Source organism: Triticum aestivum, chromosome 3D, assembly GCF_018294505.1.
Source record: "Triticum aestivum cultivar Chinese Spring chromosome 3D, IWGSC CS RefSeq v2.1, whole genome shotgun sequence".
NCBI lineage: Eukaryota > Viridiplantae > Streptophyta > Magnoliopsida > Poales > Poaceae > Triticum > Triticum aestivum.
In genome coordinates this window covers 3,941,059-3,962,253 of record NC_057802.1, presented here as the reverse complement: position 1 = coordinate 3,962,253, position 21,195 = coordinate 3,941,059, and the positions used below count along the sequence as shown (strand labels likewise).

Here is a 21,195-nt window from a genome sequence, read left to right as displayed (position 1 = left end):
CTAGATCAAGGGTTTTCCCTCGGAATAGGCCAAGCAAGGAGATGAACGGGCCGAGTAATGTTGCCTTAAATAAGATAACGTCGCATAGACACCGCCATCACCCCCAAGGCCGGAGTGGTTTTCACCGGCGGCCACATCTTACCATCTCACAGCTGGCTGGATCGCTACCAAGGCACGCATACCGGCTCCGGACTAGCCCCCATAGCGTCGCTGTACGACCATTGGCAGTGCCGATGACGGATGAGACAACACACCACCGCCAGCAGCCACCACCACACCGCCGTCGTGTGACGTTACCAGAAACGAGCCACCACACCATAGAGGTCTAGATCCGGGGGAGCGTTCCCGCACGACAGGGTGCCCCGCACCACCAATCTGCGACGCGAGGAGGAACGCCTCTGCCGCTAAGCCCAGGCGGCTTCCTCCAGCGGCGACAGAGGGGAGGCAGAGAGGCTCGCTTGGGTTCTTAGCGAGTCTCCTTGGGGGGGGGGGGGGGGGGGGGGTTTACGTGGCTAACTGGAGATTTGCGGCTCGTGAATAGCTTACAGTGAAATAAAATAAGTTTAGAGAGTCTTTTGCAACAGGGAAGGACATCAAACGGAACATGTTTGATATTCTGGTATATTTTTTGCAAAACAGTACCCTCTCTCTAGTCTGGTCTACTCACTTGTATTTGGTGGCATTAATTCTCTATATAATCTAGTGCACTGCACACCACAAAAGAGTTACAGTTACGTATAGACAAAAGAAAGTAAACAACATACGTGTGGAATAACAGAACCGGTGAGAAGTAGGGTGGGATAACACGCGGAGTCGACTGGTGAGGATATGACGGAGTAGATCAGGCAAGACGAACAAGGGCTAGTAGCCAAGTGTTTGAAGCCACTGTGACTCTATCACCCCATCTAGAGGTAGTTCCCACCTGATCCACAACTTACAACGAGTGGCATGGGGTTTACTTGTTTTGTGGTCTATTGTCTCTCATATTGCAGAGGCCGGGTGTAATGCTTAAACCTTTTAAGTAATAAAGTGCCCCTTTTCGATTGTCTCTCATATAGCCGGGTTGCGATCCTCTGCAGTACCGTATGGTGCTATAGTGCGGATAACATATGAGGCTAGGTCCCACATGGCAGTAACTGTACTGCACCGTACAGTACTGCAGAGGATCCTAACCCTATATAGCTATAATGGGAGTAACATAGGTATTATGTTACCATCCCACAACGTTTAAAAAAGAAGAATCTACAAACTAATAAATGTAACCATATACGATACGACCTTTATGATACTTTGCATTATGAAATAGTAATATAGACTAGTATCATATGTACGACACTTTCTTCATTCCGAAGTACTTATCGTGGCTTTACTGTCCATTCTTTGCCACCATGAGAGTGACAATTTGGCTGGTGGGACACAAAAAGCATCAACTCATAAGGTAATGTTCGTGGTCGTGCCTATTAACGTGTTGCATGCATAATAAATAGCACACTTTCAAACCAAAAAAACATGGAATCAAAATAATCATGTATATATAATGGAATCAAAATAGTGTTCGCACAGTTACAAACAGGTGAGAAAGCAACATACGTGGAAGAAGGGCATACGTACAACTGCAACCGGCCGGGTCAGAAGTCTTTGGGCATGAAACGGTAGACACAGGAGACCAGCACGAATATCCAAGCAAATTTTATCAGTCAACCATATAATTATTCCAAGAAAATTAATCGGAAAGACTAAAGACTTATCACTCAACCACAATAATGTATAAGTTATTTTTGGAAAATAAAATCAAGGAAGACTATGTATTACTACTATTCAACCAAGTTATCGTATTAGTTATTCCGAAAAACTAAATCGAAGAAGCATGCGTTGCTGATTTGTGATACGTGGTTTGGACACAATAATCCCTTTCTGTTGTTTCAAGCTGGTATCGTCAGGCTGCTACATATTGTAAGACCTTTTGATGGTGTTCAGGAAGGCTATGCAACCCCTATTGTTTCTAGAATAACTTGATGCTGGAATTTTGTCTATTTTGGGCCTAGTCCAATAGCAGTTTCAGAAATTCTTAATAAATCCTAGAGGCCCACGCAGCCCATTCGTGCAAGGCAAGAGGTGGAACTAAAGTTTAGTCCCACATTGCTAGTTTAGAGGGAGTTGGACCTCTTTATAAGGGAGGTTCTTTCCCCACTTGTATGAGCATGAGAACAAGAGGGACATCCACACGCGCTCCTCCTTCGCCGCCCGCCTCGCCGCCCGCCGCGGGAATGAGCCTGGCTGTTCGCACAGTAGGCTTCCGAAGGGTGATAAGGTTTTGGGGGAGCGCTCAGCGCGACTACTGGCTGCTTCATTACGACCAAGGTAAGTCCAAAACGGACCAACCAAGCAACATGACTCTTATTTGAACAGATGGAGAACGCGCCACCGATCGATAGAGTAGGAGGTGTGCCAGACATAATCCAAGCCGGCGCACGCCAATAGCCGAATAGGCCGCAAAGCTAGCCATTGGATGGTCCCTGGCACGTGGGCCGAGGGTGTGCCCCGTGGCCAACTCGGCTGCCGCCCAGTACCCTCACCTCGTGCGCGCCACCCCGAGCATTGTTAGGGCTCGGTGTTCGCTTCACAGGATAGAGACATCAGGTCTGCGTGCGACGGGTGCGCCCTAGATGGAATGTGGCCTGTGCGGCATACGTGCGCCGATTACGCCCATGATGCCGGTCACCCCCCATACGTTATTAGACCAATTGCAGCCAAGAAGTCACATTACTTATGAGCAATGTTTTTTTATTAATGACCCGCAAGGGGTTCTGTTTCCATACATAACTATGAATAAGCACAAATACAACTACACTAAGAAGCATATGCAAAACCATTGTCATGTGGTGTTTCACGCGCGCTATACCTACCGATTTTCCATGACGCACGGTTCGTGACGCACATGGCGCCACCTTCGTGTGGTGTTTTTTGTTGCAACTGTGTACACCGGCTCATGCATTGGTCCGCAATCGCCAGATGAGGCGGATTCATCGTGTGTGTGTCGTTCTTTTCCTTAGGGCTCTTTCTTCGTGTGAGGTGGGTACATGCAACTTGTTTGCTAGATCTTGCATGCTCGGCCTTGCCGTGTGCGCTTGTGAGGGGCTTGGGTGGTTGGCCTAGTTTGTGTGTGCTCGCATGTTCCATGTTACCCGGCTGCCATGTGCCCCTGTTGCCCTCGACGTGTTGTGTTGTTTGGTTCACTGGGTAGAGGCAAACATCGTGCGTGGAGCCTGCCTGACTTTCCTTGCTTGTGCCGGATGGCTCGTGGTATTTCTTGGACCCCAGCCGGCTATGCAGCCCAACACTTGGCTGCCTCTTCAGACATGCACATTTGGACACGCTGCAGAGCCGACGTCTTTTTGTCAGATAAGGGGGGCTCGTTCTATTGGTCTGTTCCCGTCTATCTTCCGTTGGTTCTTGCATATCCATCTGCTGTTCATGCCACTGCGGATCCTACAACATGTTCAAAGTGCATGCAACATCAAGGGCAAAAACCTACTAGCAATGTGCGATGTTGGTCGATTTCGTTGGAACTACACAAAAAGACTAGAAGTTTAATCCACCATGAGATTCCATGTCAATGTTCAAACTGATAATAAACCCAATCTATTCCACAATCATATGAATTTGATTTCTGGAATGGGAAAACCTCATCAAAGTTTGCTCATGGCTGCTAGCAAGTAGCAATTCACAAGAATGAAAACGAGTTAATCAGTCTGAACCCCAGGAAATTAAAGTTTGCTCATATGTTAGATCAGAGAACCGTCGATCAATTTTTCATTATTTGTACTCCTTCTCACTTATTGCACTTCCCACGCAGTGGAAAAACATAACCACCGCCACCACCAACCACACCCCCGAGTGTAGTTCCCCACAGGTGGAGAAACATAAACGCTGCCACCGCCTACTACACAACGATTGTGATCCATCGTCTTTGTCTCCTCCACTACAAACTAAGACCCCCCTACATCCAATGCTGCCTGAGAAGAAGAAGAGGAGTGAGACTTCTCCAATGGCCACCACAGGGGTGAACATGGATGAGAAGTTCAGCAAGGAGTTCACCGGGCCCACGACACCACCATGGTGAAGGTGATGTACATCAACGAGCTCGAGTGGGTGAAGCGCTGCATCGCCACATTCCAGCGCTAGCTACAGGAGGATAATCACAAGTTGGTGAAACTCAACCTCGTGTACACATGTCTACATCCTAGTTCGGACCTACATATCTCCGTTATTCAGCCCAACTACACTTGATCGCCCGACTCCCGGGCCTGCTATCATTTTATATGAGTCATCTAAATATAGCATGTACGATCTTACCCATCTAATCAAAAAATGTCTTTATGTAGAACTAAATTATGTTTGAAGAATCCAATGACAATAAGGTCATATTCTTGTGTTTACTATTCTTACACAAGCGCACGAGACAAGATCTTCTGTTTCTGCAAATTTTTCATCTAAAACTAAATATAAGTAGTGCATTCTTTTACCATACGCACATCCAGCTAGGTTTCAGTATAGATCGTATGGTGTGGAGGCTGACCAATGATTCTATGATAGCCCAAAGGGAGCTTTGCCGGTCACCAGAGTGGCCATTCCCGCATATGTAAAATTCGTTGTCTGAGGGAGCGAGTGAGATGAGGAGCGAGAGACATATGGAGAATTGATATCCTGGCTACAATCGCCAAGCGAGAGGAAGACCAGGAGGAAGACGAAGCCGCACACACATGTTGTTGCCAGGGAGCCATCTCCCGTCAATGCAACCGACCCTGAGAACCTTGTCGTCGGGGTGTGGATAGCCCGAGTCGCCGTACGATTTTGCACGGACTAGATGGCCGCTAGCATCATGGTCGGAGCATGGTCCACCTGATGCGTCGTGTCCTCTCGTATGGCCTTGACAGGGTACGACATTGCCGGGGAAATAGCCAGTGCCGGCGCGGTCGTGGTTGCTGGGACGTGGCATCCCCACGCCAGTGCCTTCACCGCCTTCCAGTCATCAGGCCGCGAGAACATCGTTGTTTGGGTGTGGCCTATCCCCGGAGGGATGGATCCTGCAGACGGGCATCGTGCCTCATGTACGAACTCGACAGTTATCGACGCCGTGGTCATAGGAGGTGTTGAGCCCTCCTGCAATGTCTTGATGTCTGCCATCATCATTGTTGGACCCCGTCTATGTTCGCTTGGAAAAGGTTTGCCAATGTCATGGCTGCCTCATTGGCTATCCTCTTGCGGAAATCACGGGTACCGTGACCCGGATTTCCATAGTAGTGGCACTTATTCTTGTCATCATCCTCTCGGAACCATGCGCAGGTCCACCCTGCTGCTATGGTTAGCCTGGCTTGCTCCCACGGTTGCCGCCACTATTCTGGGTAGGAAAGGTGTTTAACTTGTCTCCCACGGTGCCGACACTTGTTAGAAGATATTGTATAGGGATAGGAAAGGTGTTTAACTTGTATCTCTTTCTATCTCTTCTTCTGTTCTATGTCCTCAAACCTCCTGTAACGATCACGATCGATCTCCTCGATCTGATTCTTGTAAGCCACGGAACACAGCATATATATACAACCGCGGCCCGAGCAAAGGGTTCAACGCTTCCATCTAGTTTTACATGGTAACAGAGCCTCTTCCTCGATAGATCGGATAGAGATCGCATCTAGCTACCCAGGCGACCGCAACTATGTCCACCACCTCCGCCGCCATGACGCCGAGCACTATGGGTGCCCTCACCACCGCCTCCTCCTCCACCTTTGCGTCATCATCCACCTCCACCTCCACCTCCACCAACTCCTTCCTCGGATCGCTGCCGCAAGAGAAGCTGACGAGAGGCAACTTCCTCCTCTGGAAGGCCGTCGTCCTACCCCACATCAAGGGCGCGCAGATGGAGCACCATCTTGACGCGAAGAGTCCCGCGCCGCCGCCCACCCTCACCATTACCAAGGACGGCAAAGAAGAACAGGTGGTGAACTTTGCCAGATCTCTCTGGTACGCACAGCAGCAACAACTCCAAGGTTACTTGATGGGCTCCCTCTCCTGCGACATCCTTGCACAGGTGGCCACGCTCCAGACACCGGCGGAAGTCTGGCGCGCCATCCACGACATGTTCGCCGCCCAGAGCCAAGCACAAGCCATCAACACTCGCATCGAGCTTACGAACCTGCAAAAAGGTAACATGACTGTGGCAGAATATCTTGGCAAGATTAAGAGCCTCACTGATGAAGTTGCATGCACTGCCGCCGTGCTCTCCGATCCGGAGATCGTGTCCAAGATCTTGGCCGGACTGGACATGGATTATAATCCAGTCGTCTCGGCCCTTGCCGCTCGGGTGGAGCCGATCACCATCCAGGAACTGTATAGTCAGCTCCTGAGCTTCGACGCCCGCCTCAGTCTTCTTCATGGCGCCGCTTTTCGCCAATCCTCCGCCAATGCCGTCTCGCGTGGACGTGGCCGTGGGCGCGGTCACCACGCGCAACGCGGCAGTGGGCGCGGGCGCGGCAACTCACAGGGCGACAGCGACTACACCAACAACTACGGCAACACAGGAGGCGGCAGCTACAACAACTCCGCCAACAGAACAGGGGTGGTGGCTTCAACAACAACACTAGCCGCCGCCCCTCCTCCTCCTCTCGCGGTCATCCTTGCTGTCAACTTTGCAAGAAGGCCGGCCATGAGGTTATGGACTGCTGGCACCGCTATGATGAAGACTTCGTTCCAGATTCTTGCCATGTTGCTGCAGCCATGCGTGATCAAGGAGGAGAAGGAGTGTGGTATGTTGATTCCGGCGCCACGGATCATGTCACAAGTGAGCTAGAGCAGCTTGCTCTCCGTGAAAAATATCACGGCAATGATCAGATTCACACCGCAAGCGTTGGAGGTATGGATATTAGACACATTGGTCAATCTTTTATTAATTCCCCTATGCTTAAACGTGATCTAGTATTAAAAGATGTTCTTCATCTTCCTCAAGCCGACAAAAACCTTGCCTCTATGTCTTGTTTAGCCACTGATAATAATGTCTTCTTTGAAACCCACCCTCGTTACTTTTTTATAAAGGATCGGGCAGTGAGGGAACTTCTACACCACGGTAGATGCATTGGCGGCCTCTACCCCATCACATCCGGAGCACTTAGTCGCAAGCATCGTCAGGTCTACTCCGTCATCAAGCCCTCTTTGGAAAGGTGGCATCAACGTTTAGGACATCCTTCTTCGGTCATAGTTAAGCAAGTAGTCAATAAAGGCAAACTTTCTTTGTCACATAGTCCTATTAGTGATTCGGTTTGTGAAGCTTGTCAATGTGCCAAGAGTCACCAACTTCCCTATCCTAAGTCTAGTAGTGTTTCTCATGCTCCTTTAGAGCTCATTTTCAGTGATGTATGGGGACATGCCAGAGATTCTTTTGGCAGAAAAAAATATTATGTCAGTTTTATCGATGATTACAACAAGTTTACTTGGATTTATTTACTTAAGTATAAATCTGAAGTCTTCTCTATATTCCAAGAGTTTCAAAAACTTGTTAAAAGACACTTTGACAGAAAAATCTTGACAGTCCAAAGTGACTGGGGAGGGGAGTATGAGAAGCTCAACTCCTTCTTTCGTAGTATAGGCATTGCACACCATGTGTCTTGTCCCTAGCTCATCAACAGAATGGCTCTGCCGAGCGTAAACATCGCAACATTGTTGAAGTTGGCCTCTCATTACTTGCTCATGACTCCATGCCTCTTAAATATTGGGATGAAGCTTTCATCACTGCCACATACCTTATTAATCGTTTGCCTAGTAAAGTTATTGGAAATTCTACTCCGTTGGAACGCCTTTATCATCAAAAACCAGATTGAGATTATGGAGGATACACCCAAAGGAGTGATCTTTTGACAAGCCGCACGTCCGCGTCGCCCCCCGCCCGGGCGACTCGGGTCGCCCCCAACCCTAGCCGCCGCCGGGGCCTAGCCCATCTTCCTCCCCTCCCGCCACCGCCGGAGGACGCCGCCAGCTTGCGCCCGGAGGCCGACGGCGGTGGCGGGGGCTCTTCCTCCCTCCCGCGTCTCAGGGGTGGCGGGGCCCCAACATGCGTGGAGGTACTGCCGATCTAGAAGCGACGGCGTTGGCTTCGACGGCGGCGGCGGTCGGCCCTGCCTCGGGCCATGGGCGGCTGCTGCGGCGGCTGGCCTGGAGCGGGCGGCGGTGCGATGTGGTCTTCGGCGGCATGTTATCTGGCTTTAGATCGGTGGCGGCATCGAGGGCCTGGTGGACTGCTTGGCGGCACGCATGGCAGATCTGTTCTGGCCGGTGTAGCCAGTGGTGGTGGTCATCTTCTTCGTCGGCGGTGACCGGCCAGAAGCTGGGTGATCGGATCTCGAGATCCATCATCTAGTCCCGGCTGCGAGTTGGGGAGACATGGTTGCCGGTGAAAACCGAGCCGACGACAGGCGATGGCGGCATTCTATGCTGTTACCTTGATGAAGGCATCGTCGTGTAACTACTGTCGACCCACTCGTGCTGCTCCGGGGGAAACCCTAGGATCTGGTGTTCCAGATCAGACGATGGCGGCACTACGGTATCGTTTCTCTCTTGGGAGCATCGTTTGGGGAGCAACGCTGGAAGTCAGAGGCAGGAGGTGGAGCGGCTTCGTCTTGCACAGAGCTTCGGTGGAGATGTCAAGTCATGCCTGACTGACAGGTGCTACGCTTTGTCATGCCTGGTCGGCAGGTGCTACGCACGATAGATCTTCCAAGGACTTCAAGCTATGTCGGCTGGTGGTACTTGGCAGCATGGCGCTGAGGTGTATCAGTGGCGATCGCGACGTGCTCAGCTGTTTGCGCGGAGGGAGGAGGTGCCGTTGGGCGCCATGGTGGCGTCGATGATAGCTAGACCAAGCAAGGTTGATGCATCAGTACAGTTCTGAAGATGGAGTGGTGGCAGTTGGCGGCGGAGGCCTCTGAGAGCACGCCGGACCAGTGTGTGCCCCAGACCGGGCAAGTGGCTAGGTTGGGGTCTCAGGTCTTAGATGTTAGTCTTGGCTGCGATGTCTGTTTGGTATTAGGCCCAGGCTATCTGCGCCCCTTCATCAACTGTATAGGTGTAGCGACAGTTTGTTGCTTAGACGGCGGCTTTAGTCTTACTGTTGTATGATTTTGTAAGGTCTTGTGAGAATAATTAATAAAGTGGCCGTATGCATCGCCCAGACGCAGAGGCCGGGGGTCATCCTCCTTTTATATATAAAAAAATATCAAAAACCAGATTATAACTCCCTCAAAACTTTTGGGTGTGCATGCTATCCCAATCTTCGTCCATACAATCATTATAAGTTTGAGTTTCGTTCTACTCAATGCGTTTTTCTTGGCTATAGCAATCTCCACAAAGGCTACAAATGTCCAGAAATTGCTACTGGACGTATTTATATTTCCAGAGATGTCGTTTTTGATGAAAATCTCTTTCCATTTGCCAAGCTTCATCCAAATGCAGGCGCCCTTCTTTGTGGTGAAATAGCCCTTCTTCCTGATCTCGGGGGTGAATTAACTAAAGCTGATCATGTGAAAAATTCCACAGAAAATTGTATTTCTGCAGATTCTAGCCGTCATTTTATGTGTGCAGGTCCGGACGAAATAGGCACAGGATCCAACACTGATTCGGCTGGCAGCGGCACCGGATCCCATGCTGATCCCCGCGTCAGAGCTGCTGCCCCTGACGACGCGCAATCCCAGGAGGATTGCTCTCCCCTGCATGCATCTCCTCGCGCACCAGTGGCCGACCTGGTGGACCCCGCCTGTCCCGATGCGCGAGGCTGAGGCCACCAGCCCAGGCGCGGGTGCACGCGCGCGCGTGGCCGACAGCCCCCACCGGGTGGAGCCCACCGGCCTAGGCGCGGGCGGGACTCTATCACCGGTTGATTCGGCTGGCGACAGGAGGTCGCCTGCGCCTGCGCTGACAGGATCAGAAGCGGGTGCAGAATCGTCCTTGGATCTGGTGCCGGGATCTTCTGTGGATAATTCTGCGTCTCCGAATGCTTCTGGATCTTATGTGCCTACATCAGCAGCTCTTTCTCAGGCTCCTCATCGACACACCCGATCACAGTCAGGTGTCATCAAAAATAAAGAGTACAATGATGGTACGGTACGATATGATCGAGTCAAACATGCTTTTCTTAGTAGTGTCGGAGAAACAGTTAATTTGCATGATGCTCTAGATCATAAAGAATGGAAAGAGGCTATGGATAATGAATATGATGCGCTCATGAAAAATAGAACTTGGCACTTAGTACCTTCAAGGAAGGGCAGCAATGTCATAGATTTCAAATGGGTCTATAAGATAAAAAGAAAATCTGATGGAAGCATAGACAGATACAAGGCTAGGTTAGTTGCCAAAGGGTTTAAACAGAGATTTGGTATTGATTATGAAGATACATTTAGTCCTGTTGTTAAGGCAGCTACCATTCGGCTTGTATTGTCTATTGCTATTTCCAGAGGTTGGACTCTACGACAACTAGATGTTCAGAACGCGTTTCTTCATGGTGTTCTTGAGGAAGAAGTGTTCATGCGGCATCCACCTGGATATGAGAATCAAAGCACGCCACATTATGTCTGTAAGTTGGATAAAGCTTTGTATGGTTTGAAACAGGCCCCAAGAGCTTGGTACTCAAGGTTGAGCATGCAATTACAACAACTTGGGTTTACACCATCTAAAGCAGATACTTCATTGTTCTTTTATCATAAGGACAATATCACTATCTTTGTGCTTGTTTATGTTGATGATATAATTGTTGCAAGTTCAAGTTCAGATGCTACCACTTGTTTGCTTAAAGATCTTAAGTTGGAGTTTGCTCTCAAAGATTTGGGAGATCTTCACTATTTCCTTGGCATAGAGGTCAAGCAGGTTAAGGATGGTATTCTTCTTACTCAGGAAAAGTATACTACTGACATACTCAGAAGAGTAGGACTGCAACATTGTAAGCCTGTAAGTACACCAATTTCAACTTCTGAAAAACTTACACTTGAGAGTGGAGAAGCCCTTGGACCAGAGGATGCAACTAATTACAGAAGTGTTGTGGGTGCTTTGCAATATTTGACTCTTACACGTCCTGATATTTCTTACTCTGTGAATAAGGCATGTCAGTATTTACATGCACCTAGAACAACTCACTGGACTACAGTCAAGAGGATTTTAAGGTATCTTAAGTTTCCTGAAGGACTTGGACTTCAAATTACCAAGTCTCCATCTCTGCTTGTTACTGCTTACTCTGATGCAGACTGGGCTGGGTGTGCTGATGATAGAAGATCTACAGGTGGTTTTGCTATGTTTCTGGGAACTAATCTTATATCCTGGAGTGCAAGAAAACATGCTACTGTCTCACGATCAAGTACAGAAGCTGAATATAAAGCTTTGGCAAATGCTACACCTGAAGTAATGTGGATAAAGACTTTGCTCTATGAACTTGGAATCAAGGCTGCACAAGCTGCTAGATTATGGTGTGATAATATTGGCGCAACCTATCTTTCAGCCAATCCTGTTTTTCATGCACGCACTAAACATATTGACGTTGATTTCCACTTTGTCAGAGAAAGGGTAGCTCGAAAGCTCCTTGATATTCGGTTTGTACCTACTGGAGATCAACTTGTTGATGGCTTCACAAAACCTCTCACCATGAGGAGATTGGATGAGTTCAAGTACAATCTTAACCTTGCAAAAGTTTCTTAAAGTTTAGATTGAGGGGGAGTGTTAGAAGATATTGTATAGGGATAGGAAAGGTGTTTAACTTGTATCTCTTTCTATCTCTTCTTCTGTTCTATCTCCTCAAACCTCCTGTAACGATCACGATTGATCTCCTCGATCTGATTCTTGTAAGCCACAGCACACAACATATATATACAACCGCGGCCCGAGCAAAGGGTTCAACGCTTCCATCTAGTTTTACAACACTGCCTTTGTTGGTGCCGCCTTTGCTATTCGAGGCGCTGCCACCTTGACCTTATCGCTTCCTTGTCTCCCTCTCCCACTCCGAGAGCAGAAGCCGTCCGTCACCGGAGTTCTCCCTGCCGACCTGAGGCGGTTCTCGACCACCCGCGGCCATCCTGTGAGCTACTCGATAGAGAGCTCGCGCAAGTCAAGTAAGGTCTCGATGGAGACTGCTACCTGTGCAAAGCGAGTTGGGATGACACACAGAAACTCCATCGAGTTCGCGAGCGAGTGGAGCTATGTCGCGAGGCCAAAGATCTGCATAGTGAAGTCGTCGAGAAGCTCGCCTTCCTTGAAGGCGATGTACTAGAAGTCCGCCCGCAACTTCTGCACGTTCAGCTTGTTAGAACTAATCTTGATTATTTGTATCACATGCTTGAGTTTTGCATGTAGTCTAGTCTAGTGTGTTGTTAGTCCGATGAAGCTTCAGCTAAGCGCGCCAAGGAGGTGAGATGCCAGGCTGCCGCGAGAGGCGGCGAGCACGGCGAGATGCCGATGGTGCTGTGCGATACGGCAAGGTTGCGAGAAGTGGCAAGACGTGACGAAGACTGGAGCATGATGGACTGCATCAAGTTGAGTCGGGTGAACCGGCAGGTCGTTTGATTTGTTGGGTCCTAGCTGATAGAATGGTTGGGTAAGTAGTTTCATGTAGTTGGAGTGGTCAGAGGTGGTGGCCGAGCCATATGGATCATGGAGAGAGTTTAGGAATTTGTTAATGCATGGGTTAGTGGGTTAGCAGCCGAGTGTGGCGGCTTGCCCGTGCATGCGTGGGTTCGTGGTGTTAGTTGCCGGACTAGGCTGGGTGTGAGTCCCTTGTACTTGGCTATTTAAGGTGAACAAGTGAATGGAAGAAAGCGAGGCCGAGAGGGCTAGGAAAAACAAAATGTAGCCAATCCATTCACCAAGGAGAAGAGCCTGTAGGCAAAGCTTGTGTGCTGCTCCTAGGTTTATGTGTGTGTGTGTGTGTCCATGTGATCTTGAGAGAATATAGAAAGGAGAGAGAGCTGTGCGAGGCAGCACAAGGTAGAAGAAGGGCGGCGCTGCGAGGAGGCGGCGCCAACAATTGGTATCAGAGCCTTGTTGATCCGTGATGGAGACAGTGGCGGCGACGACGACGCGGCGGCCTTCATGTGAGGTGAAGGACGTCGGCACGAGGTGGGTGGCCGTCGGCGGCGCGATGCCGCCGGTGGGCGGTTGCGGTGCGATGCCGCAAAGAGGAGATGGCAGTGCGATGCTGCCATGATGATGGTGCGATGCCGCTACTAGAAGACGCGGCGCGATGCTGCTGAGAAGTTGTACGGCGGCGCGAGGCCGTCATGAGGATTGGCGTGAAGCTGTTTGGTGGTGTACATGGCAGTGTGATGCTATCCATGGGATGGGTCGCTGTTCAGCATCGCGAAGGCGTCGTCCACGTCAAGATGTGGTCGCCAGGTGCGGCAGGACGATGTGGTGATGGACGCTGCGATGGCGTCGACCACGACAAGATGGTGCATGGTGGTGTCCGACGCTGCGACGGTGTCGTCCTCGGCAAGGAGAAGTCGCTACATGCGGCAAGTGGAGGCGGGTGATCCGCATCGGAGGTTATGATATCAAGATTAGGGGGTTGAATGGTAGAACTAATCTTGATTATTTGTATCACATGCTTGAGTTTTGCATGTAGTCTAGTCTAGTGTGTTGTTAGTCCGATGAAGCTTCAGCTAAGCGCGCCAAGGAGGTGAGATGCCAGGCTGCCACGAGAGGCGGCGAGCACGGCGAGATGCCGATGGTGCTGTGCGATATGACAAGGTCGCGAGAAGCGGCAAGACGTGACGAAGACTGGAGCATGATGGACTGCATCAAGTTGAGTCGGGTGAACCGACAGGTCGTTCGGTTTGTTGGGTCCTAGCTGATAGAATGGTTGGGTAAGTAGTTTCATGTAGTTGGAGTGGTCAGAGGTGGTGGCCGAGCCGTATGGACCATGGAGAGAGTTTAGGAATTTGTTAGTGCATGGGTTAGTGGGTTAGCAGCCGAGTGTGGCGGTTGGCCCATGCATGCGTGGCTTCGTGGTGTTAGTTGCCGAACTAGGCTGGGTGTGAGTGAAGGAAATATTTCCTAGAGGCAATAATAAAGTTATTATTTATTTCCTTATTTTCATGATAAATATTTATTATTCATGCTAGAATTGTATTAACCGGAAACTTGATACATGTGTGAATACATAAACAAACAAAGTGTCACTAGTATGCCTCTACTTGACTAGCTCGTTGAATCAAAGATGGTTAAGTTTCCTAGCCATAGACATGAGTTGTCATTTGATTAACGGGATCACATCATTAGAGAATGATGAGATTGACTTGACCCATTCCGTTAGCTTAGCACTTGATCGTTTAGTATGTTGCTATTGCTTTCTTCATGACTTATACATGTTCCTATGACTATGAGATTATGCAACTCCCGAATACCGGAGGAACACTTTGTGTGCTACCAAACCTCACAACGTAACCGGGTGATTATCAAGGTGCTCTACAGGTATCTGCAGTGGTACTTGTTGAGTTGACATAGATCGAGATTAGGATTTGTCACTCCGATTGTCGGAGAGGTATCTCTGGGCCCTCTCGGTAATGCACATCACTATAAGCCTTGCAAGCAATGTGACTAATGAGTTAGTTGCGGGATGATGCATTACGGAACGAGTAAAGAGACTTGCCGGTAACGAGATTGAACTAGGTATTGAGATACCGACGATCGAATCTTGGGCAAGTAACATACCGATGACAAAGGGAACAACGTATGTTGTTATGCGGTTTGACCGATAAAGATCTTCGAAGAATATGTAGGAGCCAATATGATCATCCAGGTTACGCTATTGGTTATTGACCGGAGACATGTCTCGGTCATGTTTACATAGTTCTCGAACCCGTAGGGTCCGCACGCTTAAAGTTCGGTGACGATCGGTATTATGAGTTTATGTGATTTGATGTACCGAAGGTAGTTTGGAGTCCTGGATGAGATCGGGGACATGACGAGGAGTCTCGAAATAGTCGAGACGTAAAGATCGATATATTGGACGACTGTATTCGGACTTCAAAAAGGTTCCGAGTGATTCGGGTATTTTTGGGGTACCGGGGAGTTACGGGAATACGAGGAAGAAGTAATGGGCCTCTGGGCCAAGTGGTGGAAGAGAGGAGGCATGGCGCGCAGGCCCCCTAGCCCAAACCGAATTGGACTAGGGGGCTGGCCCCCCTTTCCTCTTTTTCCTCCCTCTCCTTCCTTCTCCTTTTCCTCCTTCCTTTCCTCCTACTCCTACTAGGTTAGCAGTAGCGTTGGTCTACACACGCTGCTGCTATACGTACTTGCAAAGTGCTTCCCGATTCAGGCAACCAAAATGAGTTATGCTCTCAAAATTGTATTGATTTACATCAAAATCCATATCATGATGGGTCCTTAGCTGAATTTCCATACTTTCATGATTTTCAAAATCCATCCTCTCCAAGACATAGCGTCTTGCATGGCATGGGATAAGCTAGTCGAATTGTAAATGACGAAAATTGCACGTTGAAGAAGCAGAAGTCGTGCTTAATTACGAAAAAACACTTGTCATTGTTGCGTACCGTTTCAACATCGAAGGTCTCCTATAGCTTAATGCTGAAGCGCCGACCTTCTACCAGGTGAGGCCTGTCGCACAGACCCCGGTCGTCGCCGCACCAGTCGCACTCCGCCAGGAGACTTTCGTCGTCCGACGACGACATTTTCTATGTTCATAATTCAAAGATTAAACTTGTACAATTAAATATATGTACTACAAAAACTAAATTAGATCATTGTTATTCATAACGGGTTGACTATTGGTCTGTCGAGTCTTTTCTTGAAAACTCTCAGCTCACGTGGTGTATACATTCGATCGTGGGTGATGGTCGCTCCTCCTTTCGTCCCCGAGTGCATTACACCAAAATGTCTAGCACAGGGAACGAAGGAGAAGCGACCCCCACGACAATAGTAGGGATTTTTCGTTCTCTCATATATGGTGGAGACTCTCCCTCACTGATTCCTCTCTGACATTTGCGACCGTCGGTGATGGTCGTTACTCCTCCTTCCCCTAGTGCATAACAAAGGTCTAGCACAAGGAGAAGAAGGAGAAACGACCACCACGACAACAGTCGGGATTCTTTGTCCTCTCTCATATATGGTGGACACACTCCCTCACTAATTTTTCGACCATCGGTGATGGTCGTTATTCCTCCTTCCCCTAGTGCATAACAAAGGTATAGCACAATGAGTAGAAGGAAAAATGACCCCCACGACAACAGTCGGGATTCTTCTTCTCTCATATATGGTGCAGACTTTCTCCCTCACTCATTTGTTGACTGTCATGTATGGAGCAACGACAGACTTAAAGTCAACCCAAAATATCGTTTAATTATCTTTCTAGAAAATCCAGGCCACTCGATATATCCTACATATTCTAGCACAAGTCATGCTAAAATTCATGAAAAAATACGGCATGACTTTGCTAAAAAAGGACATATCGAGCGCCTGAAATTTGCCAGAACGAAAATTAATCAACACTCCGGCAAAACATAGGCCACTCGGAGGTGTTACCTGCAAACATGGCCAGTCACTTGGGCAAGCACATATCCTATTTGAGCAACACAAGATATACATGTTTATATCTACATCGTATGAGCATTCAAACTTGATGGTCATTGCATTTCAATGGTTGAAAATATGAACATAACATTTCAAAATATCTTATAGGACTCATATTGACATGGAGATTTGGCTGGTCTGACCTCGAGGTCAGAGGGGGTCGGTGACGGGGACGACGGCGGGGATGATAGAGGGGCTCCTTGATTTATGCAAAAACAAAAACCCTATAAGCTATCAACTAATCAAATGCATACGCCTTGCATAGTGCTCTTCAATTTGAGCATTCAAAATAGGAGTAGTTCTCCAATTTGAGCATTCAATAAGCAAAACTAAATCATAAAATAAATTAGTATTCAAATTAGCACGCATTCAATAAGCAATACTAAATCATCTCTTGTGTGTGTACATCGTCGAATATTATCACTAATACATCTCGAATAGTATCATACATATAAATTACTAATACAACTAAAACCCTATCGAACGATGGGTATCGGCGCGGTCCGTGGACACCCAAAGAGAAGGAATCATCATAGGAACATAGCTCCAGTGAGATCCCTGAAGAACCTGCCAGGTATTGTCGAACCTGCCCTCCAACGCAACCATGTAGCGACGGACGTGCTCGTCCTCCTCGCTAACACGGTGACGTACCACCTCCGCGGGGTCCTCAAGCCTCCGCACCGTCACTGGCCCACGCGACCGCCACCAAAGAAGGTTCAGGTCAACGACGGGCTGGCTCCTCACCAAGCTGCGCCCCCCGGAAGGTAGCACCTCCCAGTACCAGCCCGGCGGAGCCCAGTCTCGGACATGGCCCCTCTGATCAAGCAGGCCTCCTCCGCCGACTCGACGATGAGGATGCGGGATAGGCATCGTCGACATCGATGCGGGAATAATTTCTTTAACTAAAAAAATAAAAGCAAATGTGACATTTTCAAAATAAACTAGTTCTATTAATTTTATTACTAAAAATAGACTAGTTCTATAGTAAAATTTTAATTAGATCATCAAATCTCATATACCTAATTTTCTTACTAAAAATAAAATAGTTCTATTAATTCAACTAGTTCAACTAAGCACTTACTATAAATAAAAATAAACTAGTTCTTACTAAAAATAAACTAGTTCAACTAGTTCTATTAATTTTCTTACTAATTATATTGAACACTTACTAAAAAACAGTAAAACAACTACATTATACAATAGTAAAAAAATTACAGTAAATAACAGAAAAAAATAGAGATGGAGGGAGGAGGGGGTGGGAGGAGGGAGGAGAGAGAGGAGAGGGAGGGGGCGGTGGGAGGAGGGCCGCCGGCGGATGGCTTGGCCGGAGGAGGAGGGAGGAGGGAGGAGGGGGCGGCCAGAGGAGGAGGGAGGAGGGCGCGGTGGGAGGGTAGGAGGGAGGCCGGAGGAGGAGGGATGGAGGGCCTACCTCAGTGGAGGAGGAGCAGGAGAGTCCGCGGCGGCAGGCGATGACGGTGGCCGGGGAATGGCGGCGGCGGCGGACGACGGGGGGTGCGGGGGAGAGTGCTTGAGAGGGAGAGTGAGAGGGTCGGCCGCGCGGGGACGATAAGGTAGGGTTAGTAGCAGCGCGGGTACAGGAAAAGCGCTACTACTACGGAGCATAGTGATACGTCTCTGTCGTATCTATAATTTTTGATTGTTCCATGCCAATATTATACAACTTTCATATACTTTTGGCAACTTTTTATACTATTTTTGGGACTAACATATTGATCCAGTGCCCAGTGCCAGTTCCTGTTTGTTGCATGTTTTATGTTTCGCAGAAACCCCATATCAAACGGAGTCCAAACGGGGTAAAAACGGACGGGGAATATTTTTGGAATATTTGGAAAATATGGGAAGAAGAATCAACGCGAGACGGTGGCCGAGGTGGCCACGAGGCAGGGGGGACCCCCTGACCCTCGTCGGCCCCTTGTAAGGCGGTTGCTGCTCTTCTTTGGCCGCAAGAAAGCTAATTTTCGGAAAAAAAAAATCTTGGCGAAGATTTCAATCCAATCGGAGTTACGGATCTCCGGATATATAAGAAACGGTGAAAGGGCAGAATCCCAGAGCGCAGAAACAGAGAGAGACAGAGAGACAGATCCAATCTCGGAGGGGCTCTCGCCCCTCCCATGCCATGGAGGCCAAGGACCAGAGGGGAAACCCTTCTCCCATCTAGGGAGGAGGTCAAGGAAGAAGAAGAAGAAGAAGGGGGGCCCTCTCCCCCTCTCTTCCGGTGGCGCTGGAACGCTGCCGTGGCCGCCATCATTATCACCGCGATTTACACCAACACCTTCATCATCTTCACCAACATCTCCATCACCTTCCCCCATCTATCTACTGCGGTCCACTCTCCCACAACCCGTTGTACCCTCTACTTGAACATGGTGCTTTATGCTTCATATTATTATCCAATGATGTGTTGCCATCCTATGATGTCTGAGTAGATTTTCGTTGTCCTATCGGTGGTTGATGAATTGCTATGATTGATTTAATTTGCTTGTGGTTATGTTGCTGTCCTTTGGTCCCCAGCTCATGAGCGCGCGCGTGCATCACACCATAGGGTTAGTTGTATGTTGATAGGACTATGTATTGGAGGGCAAGAGTGACAGAAGCTTCAACCTAGCATAGAAATTGATGCGTACGGGATTGAAGGGGGACCAATATATCTTAATGCTATGGTTGGGTTTTACCTTAATGAACGTTAGTAGTTGCAGACGCTTGCTAATAGTTCCAATCATAAGTGCATAGATTTCCAAGTCAGGGATTACATGCTAGCAGTGGCCTCTCCCACATAAAACTTGCTATCGGTCTAGTAAAGTAGTCAATTGCTTAGGGACAATTTCGCAACTCCTACCACCACTTTTCCACACTCGCTATATTTACTTTATTGTGTCTTTATCTAAACAGCCCCTAGTTTTTATTTACGCGCTCTTTATTATCTTGCAAACCTATCCAAAAACACCTACAAAGTACTTTTAGTTTCATACTTGTTCTAGGTAAAGCAAACGCTAAGCGTGCGTAGAGTTGTATCGGTGGTCGATAGAACTTGAGGGAATATTTGTTCTACCTTTAGCTCCTCGTTGGGTTCGACACTCTTACTTATCGAAAGAGGCTACAATTGATCCCCTATACTTGTGGGTTATCACATAGCAGTAGCGCTAGGTAAGAATACGCGCTGCTGCTAAGTGGGGCTAGCCATGTGCGCCCAGTTCAAACTTAGCAGCAACGCGTTTTGCTAACACATGCTACTGCTAAAAGTATAGCAGTGGCGCCTTGTACTACCACGCGCTACTACTAAGTAGCAGTATTGCTTCATTTTGTCCAGCACCACTGCTATACCTATGTGTATAAGGTTTTCCCTAGTAGTGCATGTGTGAATACATAAACAAACACCGTGTCGCTAGTGAGCCTCTATTAGACTAGCTCGTTGATCAAAGATGGTTACGGTTTCCTAACCATGGACATGAGTTGTCATTAGATAAAGGGATCACATCATTAGGAGAATGATGTGATGGACAAGACCCATCCGTTAGCTTAGCATAATGATCCTTCAGTGTTATTGCTATTGCTTTCTTCATGTCAAATACTTATTCCTTCGAGTATGATATTATGCAACTCCCGGATACCGGAGGAATGCCTTGTGTGCTATCAAACGTCACAATGTAACTGGGTGATTATAAAGATGCTCTACAGGTATCTCCGAAGGTGTTTGTTTAGTTGGCATAGATCGAGATTAGGATTAGTCACTCCGAGTATCGGAGAGGTATCTCTGGGCCCTCTCGGTAATACACATCATAAGCTTGCAAGCAAACGACTAAGGAGTTAGTCACGAGGTGATGTATTACGGAACGAGTAAAGAGACTTGCTGGTAACGAGATTGAACTAGGTATGAAGATACCGACGATCGAATCTCGGGCAAGTAACATACCGATGGACCAAGGGAATTACGTATGTTGTCATAATGGTTCGACCGATAAAGATCTTCGTAGAATATGTAGGAGCCAATATGGGCACCTAGGTTCCGCTATTGGTTATTGACCAGAGAGGTGTCTCGGTCATGTCTACATAGTTCTCGAACCCGTAGGGTCCGCACGCTAAACATTCGTTGACGATATAGTACTATATGAGTTATGTGATTTGATGACCGAATGTTGTTCAGACTCCCGGATGTGATCACGAACATGACAAGGTGTCTCGAAGTGGTCGAGAGGTAAAGATTGATATATAGGACGATGGTATTCGGACACCGGAAGTGTTCCGGAGGGTGTCAGGTACTTATCAGGTCATCGGAAAGGAGTTTCGGGCACCCCCGACAAAGATATGGGCCTTATGGGCCAAGTGAGGGAACACACCAGCCCTAGTGCGCCCCTATAGAGGCCAGCCCTATGAGGAGGTGAAGGAAAGAGGGGAGGGAAAGGAAAGTGTGGATTAGGATTCCTACTTCCTTCCCTCTCCCCCCTCTTTCCTTCCCCCTCGGTTATATATGGCAGGGGGGGCGCAGCTTGGCAGGGACTCCAAGTAGGATTACTCCTACTTGGGCGCTTCCTATGGCTGTTGCTCCCTCCCTCCCACCTATATATATGA

General features: G+C 48.4%; 1 non-coding gene across 1 annotated transcript; it reads left to right on the top strand.

The window, feature by feature from the left end:
• Positions 1-6,274: 6,274 nt before the first annotated feature.
• Positions 6,275-6,409, top strand: LOC123081205 (small nucleolar RNA Z247). Its single transcript, XR_006438683.1, has one exon. It is a non-coding gene; the product is annotated as a small nucleolar RNA Z247 (small nucleolar RNA).
• Positions 6,410-21,195: the final 14,786 nt, after the last annotated feature.